Source organism: Arvicanthis niloticus, chromosome 2 (assembly GCF_011762505.2).
Source record: "Arvicanthis niloticus isolate mArvNil1 chromosome 2, mArvNil1.pat.X, whole genome shotgun sequence".
In the NCBI taxonomy this organism is placed as follows: domain Eukaryota; kingdom Metazoa; phylum Chordata; class Mammalia; order Rodentia; family Muridae; genus Arvicanthis; species Arvicanthis niloticus.
The window spans coordinates 74,314,547-74,329,086 of record NC_047659.1 but is presented as its reverse complement, the minus strand read 5'-3'; the positions used below and the strand labels follow the sequence as shown (position 1 = coordinate 74,329,086).

At 44.9% G+C, this 14,540-nt stretch overlaps 1 protein-coding gene and 1 long non-coding RNA gene across 3 annotated transcripts in view; one reads left to right on the top strand and one right to left on the bottom strand.

Moving 5' to 3' along the window:
• Prr5l (proline rich 5 like) overlaps positions 1 to 14,540 on the top strand; it is a 170,593-nt gene that overhangs the window by 59,523 nt on the left and 96,530 nt on the right. Inside the window, exon 2 of one of the 2 annotated variants that reach the window (XM_034495974.2) lies at positions 527 to 595. The exons of the other annotated variant lie outside the window; for it this stretch is intronic. The gene's annotated coding sequence lies outside the window, so the exon portion shown is untranslated. The remainder of the gene's footprint in view (positions 1 to 526; positions 596 to 14,540) is intronic. 2 annotated transcript variants of the gene reach the window in all.
• LOC143441172 (uncharacterized) lies at positions 1,989 to 5,351 on the bottom strand. Its single transcript, XR_013108400.1, has 2 exons — positions 4,873 to 5,351; positions 1,989 to 3,481 (listed from the first exon to the last, which is right to left on the bottom strand). It is a non-coding gene; the product is annotated as an uncharacterized LOC143441172 (long non-coding RNA).

The following is a 14,540-nucleotide window of genomic DNA, read 5'->3' as shown; positions in this document are numbered from 1 at the left end:
TTAAAGCCTCTTTGTAGCATGCATGCATATATATATAGATAGATGTGTGTGTGTGTGTGTGTGTATATATATATATATATATATATATATATATATATATATGCATATATATATGCATATATATGCATATATACACACACATCTATATATATATACATATATATGTATATATACATATATATCTATATATGCATAAATATGCATATATATATACATATATATATGTATATATCTCAAGTTTGCTTTGTTAAAATTTAGCAATAACATGGTCAACTGGCAGAAGCCAGAAAGAAAACTCCAGTTTGCAAAGATCTATGGCTTTCAGGAATGTTCTGAAAGACTGTTCCAGATGGCAAAGTGCTGGAGATAAAAGGGTCTTTCCTTTGTCGGCTTGCACAGGAGGCTGGGAAAGCAGGTCATGGGGAGAGCAGCAACGGGAAGAAGGGCTGGTGGGGCCCATGCTGTTGTTCTTTGCCCAGCAAGAGGTGGGCTGACAACTCAGAAATGAGTTTATCTTCCCAAACAGGATGACAGGAGGAAGAAGGGACCACGTGACTGCCAGCCTGCGGAAGACCTTTGGAATGACAGACACAAGGTCAGTGGCAGGAGGAGGGAAGTGTTAATGAATCACAGAGAATGCTCTGTGTCTTCCGACAAGAGCCCAGGGAAGGTTTGTAAGGAGGGGCAGTGTGGGCCTCAAGCCTGATTGGTAACCCAGAGATGATGGTACACCGTGGATAGCCTTCTGTGCACACCTGAGTTTAACCAGCATTCCTAGGGAAAAGCAGATGTATTTCCTCCAAGGGCGTGAGCTATGGCTTTGGACTCTGACCCACAGGAATAAGTATCTGTGAAAATTCCTTTCAGAACTCTTTCTACTCTGTTCCAAGAGCTCTCTTGCCCTGCTAGTGGTAGTATGTCTGGATATGATTGGCACTTGGGAGTGTTTGGATGGTTTCTTAGAAGACACGAATGGGTCACCTAACAGAAGCATGCACAGCAAAAGCTCAGCTCATAGGAGGCATCGAGGAAGCATCAGGTGACTACAAGAACACAGGTGTTACTTGGAGGCATACTTTGTTTCCTCAAAGTCTAATTCTTCTTAGCTCTCCAACCAGGGTTGGCTCAAACTGTTGCTTCAAGAAGTTTACCGTGGGAGTTGCATGCATGTGGTGAGGCTGCCTCTCTCTCTTGAGAGCCCCTTGGATTCCCTTATACATTCAGTTTCTCTAGGTAGATGCTTGTCCCTGCGTTTTCCACAAGGGCGGAAGCCAGAAAACAATCTGGTGGTCACTGGTGCTGAAATCAGAGAATCAGGACTATTCTCTTATGTTGTGAAATGATAGGTGGATGGCTTCAACAACATCATTTTACTGTATTACATTTATTAGTTTATGGGTCTGTGTGTGGGGTGTCTGTGTAAAGATTAGAGGACATCTTGCAGGAGTTGGTTCTCTCAAGCCACCCTGTGGGTCCCTGGGGGTCATTGGGCTTGGCCATGGTTACTGTTTCCCACTTGGGGGGTGGGGAATGGCTAGCTTTTAAAAGAAGATGAGAACTAAGCTTAGCATAATGGTACATTCCTGTAATTACAGCACTTGGATGGCTGAGGCAGGAGGATAGCAGGGTTCAACACCCACCTGGCTTACATGTACAACGATACTATCTCTTGAACAAAAAAAAAAAAATAGAGAAAGAGAAAGGGAGAAGACAGGGATGAAGGGAAGGGATAGAGGTGAAGGAAAGAAGAAAGTCAGGCCTATACTTATTGACCTAAAAGGGTGTTCGTGGCATTTTCTTAGATGAAAACCTGAGTTGGGAAGAGTGAGTAAGGCACAGGTCAGGAAGAGACAAGCACTTTCTGCAAATGGCTGACTCATAACTATTTTAGGCTTTGTGTCACACATGGCTCCTGTCACAATGATTCCTCCCTGTACCTCTAGTAGAAAGGCAGCTATTGCCAGTACACAGGCAAATACATGTGGCCATGGTCCAATAAAGCTTTATTGATAAAAGCAGTCAGTGGGTCAGATTTAGCCTGCAGCCTATGGTTTGCTTGCACTTGGCACAGCTTTGAAAGACCTCGGTGCATTGTCTATGTGTCTAGGAAAGGCTTCAAAAGACCTGTGTGTATTGTCTTATGTGTTTAAGAAAGGCTTCAAGTCATTCATAGCAATTACTGTGTGGGGGAGAGACGGGATGATTATTGTCTCTTTTTGAATCCCTGCTCTCTTTGATGGGAGACGGGACATATTATACATACTTATACATTGCTTTTGTAAACTCTTCTTTGAATTCCCAAAATGATTCGATTGAGCATTTGGGGTTCCCAGCTCTAGAGAAATTCCTTTGCCAGTGGAATGGGAAAGTGTTGAACGGGTCTAAGGAGGTTTTGTCCACCACAAACTCCAGAGAACCTAGCCACCGCTAAAATCCTGACCCAGTTTCAGAAGATGGTAATTGTGGTGGTTTGAATGAGACATATCCTCCATAGGCTTTAGTATTTAAACACGTGGCCCTCAGATGGTGGCACTGATTGGGGAGGTTTCAGTTGGAGGAAGTATGTCACTGGGGACTGGCTTTGTCACTTTATAGCCTTGCCTGACTTCCAGGTCACTCCCTACTTTGTGCTTGTGGCCGAACGCTCCAAGCACCTTGTCTGTTGTTTGGTACCATACTTCCACACTTGTCTCCTCCCATGGTGATTCCTATTTCCTTAGAACTGTAAGTCAAAACAATCTCTTTCTTCTGTAAGTGGCTTCGGGTCATAGTATTTTATGACACAACAATACAGTAAGATAAGCATGAGTGACTTTCAGATAACTGTGAGGGACATCCTCACTGATTTATTGCCTCCTATCAAGCCACATCTAGGTCTCTGGTGTTTGAGGTTCCTGGAGTGTGAGGCAGACATGGACAAGCTAGATGATTTCTTAAGGCAGAGACTCTGAGGTGAAGGGACGTCCTGACAGGAGTGATTCTTGCTTCGCCTGGAGAGGTGAGGACAGCTGCTCTCCTACGCCTCAGTGTTGAAGAACAGAAAGGAGGCACATCCCAACCTCAGGGTACATCTCAAGTCCTGCCATCCATCAGTCTTACTAAGGAGTCACCAAGCCATGACAGGGAAGATGAGGTCATGCATATCCCTTTCCTAAAGTGTTGCAGAAAGAGTTGTTCTCTTCAGGACCAAGGAATTGAGGAGGAAAAAGTCCCACCATGGCTCAGAGGCTTTGCTTGGTGGTACAGGAATCTAAATTTGAAATGATGAGGAAAAGTTTATGATTCCCTTCATCCATTCCATTCTCTTCTCATAATATTATGGTGAGAAGGAAGAAGAGGAAGAGAATGGTGATGATGGTGATGACAACGATGATGATGATGATAGTGGTGGTGGTGGTGATGATGATGGTGATAACATTGGCTGGAGATGTAGCTCAGTGGTAGAGGTCTTAGTAGTATCCTGGAGGAGCCAGGTTAGATCCTAAGCACAAGAACACACAAATAAGAATGAGCATCTCTTTCTTTAGGTTGTCATGAGAATCATATGAGTCAGTCTATGTCCAGGTCTTCTCATGGTACCTGCCACAATAAATAAGTGTCTTGTCAATGTTCACACTTGCTGACACAGCTCTTACTAGGGTTATAACTGTTACATTTCCTTTTTTTTTTCTCCCTTTCCTCTTAACCTGTGTTGGGCACTCTCTCTTTATCTTCACAACACTTTGCCTTGTGGGTTTGGATATAACCAAACCAATGCCTTGACTTTCTCTAGGCTCAGCTTCTAGTCTCCTGCTTCTGATGGTGCAGGAGATACATGGTGCTCTCTATTTACTGAAGAGTAAAGGGCAGACTATGATTGAGGATGATGCAAAACACAAAGCCTGGAGTTCTCTGCCTCACCTGTCTGTAGCTGTAAACCATTCCCCTCCTCCAGCCAACTCAGACCCCACCTCTTCTGTGCATCTGGATGTCTTCTCTGCAAACCTCCAGACACTCCTATCTACCTTGTCCATTGATGGGTGCAAAGCATTTTTGCACCCTAAATGGTTGTATATGTGTTCCTCGTGGTTCTGGCTGCAAGTAATGCCTTAGAGAACTCAAATTTTGGTCTTATACATTTTCGTGCACACAACCAAATAAAAGCTAGTAGTGAGTGCTAAATTTAAGAGCAGGTTGTCACTAGAGTGCTAGGTATCCTCACACAGAAATGACCTTTAAATCAAGAAGTGATGCACACTTTTAACTCCAGTATGTGGAAGGCTGAGGCAGGAGAATTGAGAATTCAAAGCCAGCCTAGGCTACATACTAAAACCCTGTTCAAAAGCATTAATGATATTAACAGCACAACTCTCACATAAGGTAGAGTGGCCATTCCTTCTGTAGGGAGGGTGGGGTGCAGGAAAAAGCTAAAACAACTCAAGTGCACCCAGGTATTTAAGAACCAATACCTTCCAATTCCCCCAGCTCCCCACAGAGTATGTTTGGGGTCATATGACCCTTCAGCGATGAATGGGAGATTTTATTCAAAACTTACTATTCTAACTATAACAACTTGAGGCTGGAGAGATGGCTCAGTGGTTAGGACCACTGGCTGCTTTTCCAGAGGACCTAAGTTTGAGTCCCAGAACCTACATGGTGTCTCCCAACTGTTGGTAACTCTGGATCCTGGGGATCCAATGCTTCCCAAAGGTACCAGGCACACCCAAATTATGTAGACACACGTGGAGACAAGACAACCACACACATAAAATAATAAAAATAATTTTTAAAGAGTATTTTAAAAATGCAACAAGTTTTTAAAGAGTGTTTTTAAATCTATCTGAGTCACTGGCCCTCCTTGGAAGTCTGCTTATCAAGCGGGCTGTAGCTCACCTGGAACTCCACCAGAGGCACGGAAAAGGGAAGCCGGAGGCAGGAGTTTCCTGTGGGGAAGTCCAGGCTTGAATGTCCTGCTTCCTTCTGTTCAATTGTTCATGGGAGCGAAGGCAAGCTGAGTGTTCTTTCTCCGGAACCCTGAGGTACCAGCTCTTTCCGAAACGGGAATAATGAGCATGTCTGCCTTCTAGGGGAGTAGGGGCGAGGTGAGACGCTGGGGTTAGTGGTAGAAGTCTGAGTGATTTCCTCTGTGTCTGATCAGTGGCAAGGGTAAGCAGCCAGAGCTCACTGCTTCCTAATTTTTAAAGAAGATTTATTGTGTGTTGGTGTGCGTCTCCGTGTGTGTGTGTGTGTGTGTGTGTGTGTGTGTGTGTGTGTGTGTGTGTGTGTGTGTGAAAGCAGTGCAGCTACTCTTGCGAAGCACCCAGTGTGGGTTCTGGGAACTGAACTCTGTGGTCCTCTGCAAGAACAGCAAGTGCTCCTAACTGCTGAGCTATCCCTTGGGCCTCAGTTCCTAACATTTTTAAAGCTCTCTTTAAACAAACAAACAAACAAACAAACAGATGTAATCTGCACCAAGAGCACAAATTTGACCAGAGCGTCCCAATGGCTTCCAGGTTCCTGAGCGCACACTCTAGTAACCAGGAAAAGTCCCACAGAGGATTCATCGAAGCAGAGGGGGCAGCAGCAGCTCCAGCTGGCTCTTCTCCATCGCCTGTGTGTGGATGCTACAGGTCACACCCAGCTCTCTCCAGCACTCCAACTCCTGAGTAACTGTGAAACGAAATATCTCTCGGTTCTATTTTCCAGACTGCTGTAGACTTAACAGTGCCACCATAGAATCGACACAATGACTTGTGGGGCAAGAGCACACAGCAACCTCCTGCTCTGAGCTCTGAGATGCTAACTAAGCCGGTCAGCCGTGCAGCCCCTCTGAGCCACGGAATTCTCATCCATAGAAAGAAAGTAATGGGTAATGTCAGTTGGTTGTGCCATTATGGAGACTAAGTAACTTGGTATTTGCAAGGCATCAGAACCAGACCTTGCACACAGTAGGCAAGGTTGAGGCAGCACAAAAGCTTCTTCAGCGTCCCTACTGCTGACCCGTGCTGCTGGGTGCATGGAGGCCCCTACCTTGAAAAACAACTTCTTTCTATCTCTTTTGTGACTTGGGGATCCTTTCAATATGACCATGACTCAAACAGAAATTGAAAAAATAGAACACTTTTGTCATTGTAATGTGCTGGTCATTTACCTTCTTTTATTTCTGGCCCTCTTCCCCCCTCCCCCCCCCCCCCCCAAAAAAAATCTTTGTACCCAAAGCTTTCTCAACTTACTTTTCCAAACAAAAGATCATTCTGTCTTCCTGGGCCCCCTCCTGCTACTGTAATTCCACCCCCACCGTGGGCACCTAGTGCAGGAATGGCTATGACCAGTTAAGTTTTAAAATAACGCCCTTTGCCTTTTCCCTACCCAAAGATGAATCACAGCTTTCAAAGAACTTACTGATCGGCTAGCAGGTGGAAAACATACTGATAAACAGGTCTTTAGGGAGGGAAGCTCTGTTAATGCTTACGATGAAACAGGAAGTGAAAGCCCCTAATTGGCTTACTTTTGTAAAGGAAGAAAGGTCATTAACTGTCACACTTTAGTTTCAGACAAGCATGTCAATCTCCTATCAGCATTAGCATGACAGAACATACAGGCAATCAGATGGAACACCACCACTTCAAATCATCTCTTAGCTCTACCTCCTGTCATCATCTCTACTTCAGAGACGATGGCTTCTTATTTCTGGTCATTTTCAGCAAATGCCTGGGCACCTTCTTTTTCTCTCTTTATCCCAACCAGGGGCATAGGGAAGGCATATTCTTCCTTTAAGAAGGGCCTGGAGACTGGCTGTATTTCATGCCTCTGCCTCCACTGACCTGCTCCAGGCCACCAGCGTCCTTGTTGGACATTGCAGTGGCTTCTCTGGGCCTCTCCCTGTCTGTCTCTCTGCCTATCCCTTACCTTCCCAGCTCAGAGCCCTCATGAGGCCCCAGCGACACGGCCCTCTATCTTCCTAAGACCCGGGTGCCGTTCTTTCTCTAGTCTCATCTCCTAGTGTCCTCATGTCCATTCAGTCCCTGACTGCCTTTCTAAACATCTGCGACCCAACCAGGGCGTTTCCACCCCAGGTGCCAGGAATTTGCTACTTTTCCACCCAGAATATCCTTCCCCAGGATTTTCAACCCCTCATGTCTTCAGACAATGCTTTTCAATGCCTTTTCATTGAGGCATGCTGGGATCACGTCCTAAAAATGATAAATTCCCTCTCTTCACACTCCAAGTCCCCACTCCCAGAGCACAATTCTCTTTTTCACAACATCAAACAACTTCCAGCACTCCCTCAGTTATTTAGTCTCTAGTCTGTCTTCCCCACTTGAATACAGACCAAGATTTCTTTTTTTTTTCAATTTTTAAAAAAATTATATGAAAGGATGATTTGCCTGCATGTATACCTGTGCATCATGTACATGTCTGCTAATTTTGGAGGCCAGAAGAGGACATCAGATCCCCTAAAAATGGAGTTACAGATGTTTGTGAGCCACCATGTGGGTGTTGGGAATCAAACCGGTGTTCCCTGAAAGAACAGCCAGTTTTCTCAGTGGCTGAGCCATGTCTCCGGCCCCAGACTGGGATTTTTTGTTAATTCTGTTCGTTTTTGTCTTTTTTTTTTTTTTTTTTTTGCTTTATTTGTGCATTTGTATTCAGGTCTGTGCACAATAGGCACTTAGTAAATATCTCCTGTAGAAGTGAGTGCACTTCAGTGTCAGAATGTTCACAGGGGTTGGCTGTGTCTAGGAGGGCATTTTATTTCATTTGATGTTACCAGTGCGTGGGTGGTGGGATTAGGGATAGTCTTAATTTCTGATTTTTTACTTTTCTGAATATTCTCTAATACTCATACACTTTAATATCACATATAACCATAAAAGTGTTGTAAAACTTAGCAGAACATGTCACAGAAGGTAGGCAGACATAGTGTTTGCTCTGCAATGTATTTGAATCAGATCAAATGGGATGAGGGTTTTGTAGCAGGTGCACTTGTGCTAGATGCCTGCCTACTGTGGCCTGGGTGGATTCCATTTTGTTCTTATTTTGTCTGTATAATGGAGACCATAACAGTAGTTACCCATGATTTTTCTGGAGATCTTGTGCTATGATGCCAGGAAAACCTTTTGCAACTCCAGGGGCCAGAAGGACATTCCACAGACCTACAGAATGTCTTATAGTCACCTCTCACTTCACACTATGGCATACCTAGGAACAAAAATCCTAGTTTCAGCAAAAGTGCATCCAAAGGTTATGGCAAGTAACCTTTAACATCATTAGGGTGATGTCCTCAGTTTGGGTCATCTGGACTTTCCTTAGCAACAGCCTCCTGGTTGTAGCTGCAGTTAGCTTCAAGGTGTCATAAATACTACTGTGCCTGTTATTTCCTATACACACAGAGGCAGTGAGAGGAGAGGAATGTGCGAGTTAAAAGAGATGCACCCTCATAATGAAAGTGAGACATGAAGAATGCTGCATGTGCCTGTGAGGTGAAGCATTGGATGGTGGCAGCAATGCTTCCATGGCAAGTAGTTTGAAATGAGCTGGCACATAGCAGCAGCCAAGACGTGGCTACCATTATGACTCTTACCAGGCAGTGCAAAGGGGGGCAGCCTTATGGCATGCGAAAACACTGAGCTCTACACAAGACAGTTGCAGGACTATGCAGGGGCTTCACCAAGGCTAATGAGGGGTAGGTGTTGTTACATTTCTGTTCTATACATATGGGATTGGGGGCGGGGGAGTTGGCTTGCTTCTGGGAATAAGCTAGTGCACTTGGGCAACAAGGTTTGAACTAGGCAGCCTGGCTCCTGAGACCCTGTTTTCCACTGCAGCGTTATTAACAGCTTCAAATACCTGACCTATTTTTAAGTAAAAGAGTGTCTGTGTTATTACAATGGCTCTCTCATGATTACAGAAGCCTGGGCAAGGACAGCAAGAATTTCAGCGAAGGGAGAGCCATTTGACAAGTGCACCATTGACCTTTGAGTGGGTGGTTTCTGCAGAGCACTGGGATGGCAGCCAGGCTGCAAGGGTTTACAGGAGTCAATGCGGGGGCGGGATGAGTAGAGATGCAGTGTATATATCCCTGCTGGGAGTTTGGCAATGGTCAATAAGAAACAAATAGAATTACAACAGCAAGAAACCAGTTGTGAGGGTTGTTTCCTCCCTTTCCTGTGGCGATGGACATAGGTTGGGAATACGGAAGGGGGCTTCTGTCAGGGAGGAGAGGATGCATATGCTGAAAGGGAGGAAAGATAACCCAGGTACCTGGGGTAGGATGGTGTTCAGCATATTCACAGAAGGGCTTATTCTGTGGTTTGAAGGACACATTTTAAGTTTTGTTTGACATGATTTCATGTAAGTCAAGGGTCAAGTATTCCAGGGCCAGTGACTGAGTCTCCATTGGTCTGGATCCGTGATGCTCTGGAGCATACATTCTCTTGGTGTGGCTGGTCCATGACTCATCTGTTAGGTTTGATGCTATGGCTGCTGTCTTACATATATGTGATCTTGGATGGATAAGTCACTTCATATCTCTGAGTGTGTTTCCGCATAGAATGGGCAGACTTGACCCCAGGATCGATGACACCCTTGTCGGTTGCCACAGTCCCAACTTTAAATGTGGACAGAAGGGAGTTTGCTGCTCCTTAGCGTGGGGGTTTGGCTTAGTAAGAGAGAGAGAGAGGCCACAGTGATATCCCCTGATGCTGGGAAGAGGAATGGTTTGATCAAAAATTAGCAATCTGTATTGTATTTGTGTGTATGTTTATTAAATTTTGTTGGTTTGCTGTCTGAAGTCTAAGGTTGTTGTTTTCAATTATGTATGTATGTATATATGTATGTATGTATATATGATGTATATATGTATATATGTATATATGTATATATGATGTATATATGTATATATGTATATATGTAGTATGTATTATGTATACACACATCCATCTGTGGAGCTGGTGAGATGGTTCAGCAAGGAAAGGCACTTCCTGCCAACTTGATAACCTAAGTTAGATCCTTGGAATCCACATGGAGGAAGAAGAGAACAGATCTCTGCAAAGTATCCTCTCACCACCATAAGGATGCTGGGCTGTGTGTGCCTCCTTTCTATAAAAATAAATCTAATATAAAAGCTTGGTTTTGAATTTATGTTTTTAATATATATATTTACTTTCATGTGCTTGAGCGTTTGCCTGCTTGTTGTGTATGTGCATCATGTGCCTGCCTGGTGCTCCCAGAGGACATTAGACCCCCCAGGACTGGAGTTACAGTCGGTTGTTAGCCTCTGTGTGGATACCAGGAACTAAACCCAAGTCCTCTGCAAGAACAGGGGCTCTTAACTACTGAGACATCTCTCCAGCCCTGAATCTTATGTCCTTCATCAGTTACATCCAAATCTCAGTCTCAGAGAAATCACGACCATCCACAAGCTTGCTACTGCAGAGCAGCTATTGCCCTTCTTTGATCACGTGTCTGCCTGTTACTAGTGGGATTTCTGGTCTCCTTCCCTGCCCAGTTCTCAGGAAGGAGAATCCGGTAATGATCTGTGGCACTAGCGGTCCACTCTCAGCAATATTTAAAGTAGAATTTCCCCTGACTATCAGAGCTCGCAAATTCAACTCATCCTAGACTTACAAGTGTGTCCTGTTTCTTTTGAGATTTTCATCTACAAAGTTCTGTCTCAAGATTGGAGCAGTCAAGGTACAAAAGCAAAACTGCACAAAGAAAACTCTGAGCCTGTTTTAAGTAAGTTTATGATTTTTAGATATCCTTGGCTCAGTGTGGCTACAAGCAGTCAACAGGCTGCAGATTGGCCATACCTGGTAGAGGGCCTGCTATGGGAAGGCACAAAACAGGAAAATGAGGAGCTCAGATATCTGTTGTGTTGATCAAAGCCTGTACCCATGATCAAAACACAGAGCAAGAGTTCATGACAAGTATCTGACTATCTTGGGTGTAGCCATTTGGAACATAGCTTGAGGGGTGTGGGGGGATGTGGTTACTGGGGACTAACAGGCTGAAGAAGGTAAAAGGTCTTATTATTGGACACTCTAGGGGAAAACCACATAGGTTATGTTTATGTATATATGTGTGGTATATATGTATGGAGTGTGTATGCTAAGGCCAGAGGTTGCTCACACTCTGGCTTATTCCTTGAGACAAGGTCTCTAGAGGAACCTGGAGCTAGGCTGGCAGCTGGAAAGATCCAGCAATCTTCCCACAGCACTGGGGTGATAGGCACTCATATGGCTGCATCCAGATTTTCACATGGTGCTGAGACCCAAACTCAGGTCTTCATCCTTGCACAGCAAATGACTCACCAAGCTGTCCGTCAAGTCCAAACTATGCTCTATCCTCCGGAGTGCATGGTGCCACTCTAGACACTGGTTCATTGTGCTACCCCATCCTCTGTGCGTGCGTGTGTGTGTGTGTGTGTGTGTGTGTGTGTGTGTGTGTGTGTGTGTCTGTCTATCTGTCTGTCTCTGTCTCTCTGTATCTATCTCTCTCTGTCAGCCTTTTTCTGTCTCTGTAAATGTGAAATCTAGCTGTGTTTTCCCAAGTTGGACATTAAAAAGATTTGCAGAAATATATTTTGGTTTTGGAATGTGTAATTATAGTCTCATAAAAATATTATTTATGATGCTATGGAATAGGTTCTTCTATTATTTTAAGTAAATTAATAAATCACCATCAAATGATTTTCTGTATCAGGCCTGGTGTAGCTGTGATAGAACATGTATTTGGTACTGGTGAAGCCCTGGGTTTGATCCTTAGCACCTTTGTGGTTCATGTCCGTTTCTGATATGTTAAGTAGCAATAGACACAATCTGGAAAAACAAAAGCCTTCAGAAATCATCATGATTTTTAAGGAGTTATTTTTGCCAGAGGAAATAATCCATCATAAGAATAATCAAGAGGAAACAGTGTGATCGTATTTGTTCATTTTTGTAGATACACTAACAGAAGCTATCTTTACCATAACCTTGAACTCAGCAGGCTGTCTATTGTGGAAAATTAACACACACTTACACATGCACACACACACACACACACACACACACACACACACACACACACACACACACACACTTGTGTCTGCTTCATTTTCTCCTCTGTAGACATTTGAGGACAGCAGTTTCTGGAATCTGTGTGGCACCTGAAGCTTTCCAAGATGGCCGTGCTTCTGGAGTGGCCATCCCGGCTTCTCACAAAAGTCAGCTGTGCATTTCCCAAGGGGAACAGGCAGGGGGCGACACACAAAGCAGAATGGGATGAAGTGACTGATAGCCAAGGTTCTTTTTCTGTTTGGGATAATAGAGTTTTCCCTTACCAAATTCAAAGTCACTGGGCTGGAGTCATAGGAAAGAGGTACATAAAATGGGGGTGCAGAGGTAAAATGTCACTGGCATTCTGTCAGCCTGCAAACCCATGGGGGACTCACTAGAAATTCTCACCCCAGGCAATAGAAGCCACCAGCTCCAGCTTGCAGAGAAGGCTTGCTCAAGAAAGACACAGAGGAGGGCAGGGTGGGAATGGGAATAGCCGGTTCTCACTCCTTCACTCTGACTCACTGAAACTGATCCCTCCCTTCCCTTTGGGGCCCCCTTCCTCCACTTTCAGCTCCACAGTTCTAATGTGACTTCCTCCCACATGTCTTTTAAAACTTCACCTTGTAAAGGAATGGTAAGGTGCCTGGCTGTTCACAGTCTCACATGTCACTCTGGGAAAAAAAAAAAAAAAAGAAGGAGGTACAGGGGTTGGGGGTAGGGTGGGGTCAGAGCCATGATTCCAAGGAACAATCCTTTTAGATGCTGGACACAAAGAATGGATGTAGTCGGGGGGAAATCTGTTTTTCTAGGGTGTCTCAAGCCATACCTGTGGTTTCAAACCAATCCTGTCCTTCTCCCTCCTGCTCTCCACCCATCTTCCCTTCTGCATTTCTGTCCTCCTCCTTTGCACTGTAAAAAGGCTGAATGTGTTTTCTCTCTTGTCCCAGGCTCTGTTTTGGAAGTGTAAGCCAGAGATGAATGACTTTGTGGTGAGGTGAGGGGAGTGGAGACAAAGCAGTAACCTGATGATTGCAACAGGCTAAGGGAGATACTGAAGGGAGAGGGTGTGTGTAGTGCAGGGCTGCCGGGGATGGAGGGGAGAAGGGAACAACGCTTTTACAGCTCTGCGAGTAAGTGTGGTGTGTGTGTGCGTGTGCGTGTGCGTGTGTGTCTGCACGTGCACACGCGCATGTGCCTGTGTGCGTGTGCGTGTGTGCCCCCTCAAAACTCAAAGGTCAACCTTGGATGTTGTTCCTTAGGCACTGCCCATCATCTCTTTGGGGATGGGATCTCCCCTCGTCCTTGACTCTATCATTATGCTAGGCTGGCTGGCCAGCAAGCCACAGAGATCTTCCTGTCTCTACCTCCTCAGTACTAAGGACACAAGGAAGGGCTACCAAACCTGAGTTTTTTCGAGAGTTCTGGGGATTGGACTCAGTACGTTGTGCTCACATCCAAGAACTTTTATAATTGAGCTATCTCTCTAGCCCAAATAAAGGCGCATTTTAAAAGAAAGGGCATGGATAAGAGAATAAAGTGTTCCAGGCCCCAAGAGATTACATAATGTACCTAGGGTCTGGTGACTGGTTTGGTGCCATAGCCGGCAACACCCATCTGGACAGTGCTGCCTTTCTCAACCAGCAGACAGATCACATGACAAAGATAAGCAGGGAGAGGAGAAGGAGTTCGTGGAATGAAATTGCGGTGTGTCTGACCATTTCTTTATTGCTGTGTGTCTGACCATTTCTTTGGCATGCCAGCAAACAGAAAAACATAAAACGTTTGTGGACCAAGACGGGTTTCTTCCAGGTCCCTTTACAGATATTTCTGTTTTGAATCATGTAGCTTATATATAGGGCACACAACGTCACATGCTGATCAAGGGCCCAGTCTTGGGTTGGACTCCTTAGTCAGGCTGGATTTGCAGATATTCAGCTCAATACTGCTTTCTGCTCTTGCTGGGGTGGAAGCTCCCCACTGCTTCCTTTGAACTTTGGCCCCTGCTGGCTACCAATGACCCACTCCAGTCTTTTCTGCTTCCCCTTTTCCTGGGCCTTCTGTTGGAGTTTTCAAAGAGTGAAGCATTGATGTGAGAGACATCTCCTGCAAAGGAGGGAGGGTCTCAGCTCCTAGATCAGCATGGAATCCATGTCTGTCAAGTCCACTGGACAGAGTGAGTCGGTTGGTCCCCTTACAGCCAGCCTTTTCCACTTTCCTAACTCTTGCTGACAACAAAATTTTGCACCAGCTAGACTGCTGCAAACCAACCCCGTGCAAACAGAAACCAAAACCACCCGATTGGCTATAAACTTGCAGAGGGCCAACAGGATCTCATCTGGTCAGGAACTCTACACTGAACAGTGATTAGCTCACCTAGCTATTTGGCTTATGAACTTTCAGGTTATTTAATTTTAAATACGGCACAGTCGTGTTCTTGTTGGTAGTGGGTGATTCCATAGATTAGAGAGGCAGAATTCTTGGGTTTTCAGTCTCAAAGAGACTTAACTCTCTCGGTAC